General features: G+C 34.9%; 1 non-coding gene across 1 annotated transcript; it reads right to left on the bottom strand.

Annotated features, from left to right (window-relative positions):
- Positions 1-662: 662 nt before the first annotated feature.
- Positions 663-765, bottom strand: LOC132534521 (U6 spliceosomal RNA). The gene has a single exon (XR_009546225.1). It is a non-coding gene; the product is annotated as a U6 spliceosomal RNA (small nuclear RNA).
- Between the last annotated feature and the right edge of the window lie 3,230 nt (positions 766-3,995).

The following is a 3,995-nucleotide window of genomic DNA, read 5'->3' as shown; positions in this document are numbered from 1 at the left end:
CAGTTCAGAACTTGCCTTTCATCTCTACTACCCAAAAACCAGTTAAACTATTTCAAGGAGTAGTGTTTGCCCTTTCTATATTAATTTATATTTCAGGAAAGAGCCCTTAAATACAGATATGTATAAAATAAGAATTCCTAGATATAACAGAAAAGTCAATGAGGGGAATTTTTTTTTACTTGTACTAGGAAGAAGGAAATTCTCCTGAAGTAAACAGAGGGTCATTCCTATTATTATTTTTTTTTCTTTTAGAGAGATACAAAGAGGAAGACCAGAACACTGCTCAGCTCTGGCTTTTGGCAGTGTTGGGAATTGAACATGTGTCTTTATGTCTTCAGGATGGTAGAAGTATATTAAACACTAATTCAAGAATCTAAGATGCTATTTTTACAAATTTTTATAACTTAATTTTCCAAGATGCCTTTTATCCTTTTACCCTTTTACTATTTTCTCTTTTTTCATCTTTATTGAGATATAATTGACATATAGCACAGTAAAAGTGTCAGATAAACATTTGTAATTACTTATATATTGCATAAAATGATTATCTGAAGTCAGTTCAGCTGTCATCCATCATATACTATGGATATGAAAAAAATGAAATGAAAAAAAAAGTTTGCTTGCAATGACAACCCTCAGGATTAGCGTTCTTAACAACTTCTAAATATAAGGAGTGCTTCATAAATTTGCCTGTCATACTCGTGTAGTAGCTATGCTCATATTTTCCATATTGTCCCAACTGCAATGTACTTACTATAAGAGCAAGCACCACTTCAATGGCCTTAGCCTTTTTCTCTTTATAGCACTTCGAAGAGTGCCTTGTTCCACATTGGCATTTTGATTTTGCTTACTTGAAGATATTCATCTTATATAATATTTCCAAGCTCTAATTTATTCCTTGAAAGCATATTAATGTCATCCAAACTGGCTATACAAAAAAAAGAAAAGAAGATTAAATGAGGAAGTAGGTTAGTTGCTAAGTAAATCAGTTCAACATGTCACTCTCATAAAGAATATTTGCCATTTAACTACTTATTTCTATTCTAGTCTTTGTCTCTCCATAAATGTAAATTACTTAGAAATGACATTTGAAGTATGCATTTTGCACAAAAAAATGCATACTGTAACTGCACAAAATGAATTTCTGTAAGAAGTTCAGTTGACTGAGTGTTATTACGAGACATTTTGCCTTAGATGTTGATTTCTGTAGGTTACATGAAAGAGTTTCAACTTGTGAAATAAAACATGATTCATTATGGAGGTCATAAGTGATTTCATGTTTTTGTTACAATTCTTTCATAATACAGAGCAAGTAGATGTTTTTCTGAAATCTGGAATTATCTGAAAACTTAAAAGATAAATTCAATTCTCAAAAATAAGTCTCAAAAATTTTAAAAATATTTTATTTACTATTGAAAGAGAGAGAAACAACAGAAAAACATATGTATAGAGAGTAACTAGAATATGGCTTATCTCTGGATTATGGTGGAACCGGGATTGAATTTGGGATCTCAGTCTCAGGCATGAAAGTCTTTTGCATAAGCATTACTCTTGTCTCCAGAGCCAACATCTCAGTTGTTTTCAACCCTGCTTTGAAATGATCTTTTACTGTTTAAGTTAATTTTTCAGAAAATGAGTGTTAATTGTAGATTTTAAGTTAAATAAAAACAACTGTATAATTCATGGGACAGAAAAAATCTTGATTTTTCACCTTTTTTGTGAGTTAATGGTTTACAGTAAAGTTGTTGACACATGAGTAAAATTTCCCATCTACCTGTGCTTGGAGTCTTCAAAACATTCTCACCTCCAATTTAGGACCCCAAAGTCCTCCTAAGCCCCTCTCTTCCTCTCCCTCCCCAGAGTCCTTTGCTTTGATCCAACCTCAGTCCAAGTGTCTAAGTTTTACTTTGTGTTTTCTCTTTCTTCCTATGACTCCCAAGTTCTACCTATGAGTGAGGTCATCCAGTACTCATCCCTCTCGTTTTTGCTCATCCTAATAAGCACTATTACTTCAAGCTCCATCTAAAGTGAGGCAAAGGCAGTGGATGTTTTTCTCTATATATTTTGGAGTTTCTGGTCTGATATCCAGGCCTTTAATTTTCTTTTGATATGATTTTAGTACTTGGTGTTAAGTGGTGGCCTAGTTTCACTATTCTTCCTGCGGCTATCTAGTTTACTCAGCATTATTTGTTGAAAATATCTTCTTTACTCCTTGAATGGTTTTGACCCCTTTGTTACATATTAAGTGGGCTCATATTAAGCTCTATAGTCTGTTCCATTGATCCAAGTGTTCATTTTTATTCCAGTATCATGCTATGATTTCCTTAAATTAGTTCTCTGCCCCTCTCTCCCTCTCTTAATTCTCAAGATCCTAACAATTCTGAAATGACTTTTTCCAGTGATAGCTGCTATTTCAGAGAATTGCTTCATTTTTTTAAACTTTTTTTTAATAAAAAGGACACACTTACAGAAACCATACAATAAGAGGGGTACAACTCCACTCAATTCCCACCACTAGAACTCGATACTCCATCCCCTCCCTTGATAGTTTTCCTATTCTTTATCCCTCTGGGAGTATGGAACAAGGGACATTATGGGGTGCAGAAGGTGGATAAACCTTTACTCTCAAAGAGCTTTGAGCTCAGAGATTGGTAGTTTTAACTTTTAGCCTTGATATTCTCTCTTTAGCCTGACTTTATTTATTTCCCAGACTTGTTACATAAGAATAAAATTAATTCCATTCAAAGTGTCCTTCACATCCTATAGCTCTATTGAATTTTTTATTTTATATTATATTTGTGTGTGTGTGTGTGTGTGTGTGTGTGTGTGTGTGTGTGTATGTGTGTGAGTGTATGACTGAGTTGGTGAACTTAACATTAGAATCTTGTATTGCCTTCACAATAAGTTTTTTTCTGAAATCTATCTCTAACATTTCCCCAAGATCTTCGTTTATTAGATCGTTTATATTTTCTGCCATGTGTCTGTTGCTTCTGAACTTACACAGTAAGTATGGTTTATATTGTTAATCCATCAGGTAATACTATGGCTGTGATGCTTATATGTCATGGTTGCATGGGAGAGATTCTACTGCTTCTTCCTGAGGAAATCCAGTGTGTGTGACAAGATAATAGGGTCTTGCTGCTATGTTTCAGTCTGTACTCTAGCCTCTGGCAACCCACTACAGCAGCCTGGGAAGATCATACTGCTTTAGTTTTCAACCAGGTTTTTCCCTGATAAATTCCCCTCATTCTTGTAGCCAACCTTGTCCTCTGCTGTGTAGCTGCCAAAATGACATTGACTGTCAGCAGAAACTATTTCTTCTGTCCTGAAGATTTTTCCCTCACAGCTTTCTACACATGCCTATACCCACTCCTGATGAACTGAGTTGTTTGGTTTTTAAAAAATTTTTATTTATTTTCCCTTTTGTTGCTCTTGCTATCTCTTTATTGTTGTTGTAGTCATTATTGTTGTTGTTATTGATGTCGTTGTTGGATAGGACAGAGAGAAATGGAGAGGGGAGGGGAAGACAGAGAGGGGGAGAGAAAGACAGACACCTGCAGACCTGCTTCCTGTGAAGTGACTTCCCTGCTGGTGGGAAGCTGGAGGCTTGAACCGGGATCCTTCCACTGGTTCTTGCATTTTGCACCACATGCACTTAACCTGCTGCGCTACCGCCCAACTCCCATGAACTGAGTTTTATCAGAAGTTGCACTTATGGTTTGGTGAGGTTCCAGATGATTTCTCACAGTTTCTTCTAGTTAATGTTTGGCTGCTACTTACTACTCTATCAGGATAGAAAGATTCTTAAACAAAAGTTCAAACACATATGCAACCTTAAAAAAATGAAGCATGACCATTTTTATTATAAAAACAAAGTAAAAAATGTATGGATAATTTTACTAAACTATAAACATAAAAAGTTACAAAGAGACCCTCATGCCTGAATTATCTCTGATTAACATCAATATTAAAATATTGAACAAAAGTCTAGCAAA

This window comes from Erinaceus europaeus, chromosome 18 (genome assembly GCF_950295315.1).
Source record: "Erinaceus europaeus chromosome 18, mEriEur2.1, whole genome shotgun sequence".
Lineage (NCBI taxonomy): Eukaryota > Metazoa > Chordata > Mammalia > Eulipotyphla > Erinaceidae > Erinaceus > Erinaceus europaeus.
This window is presented reverse-complemented; position numbering and strand designations above follow the sequence as displayed.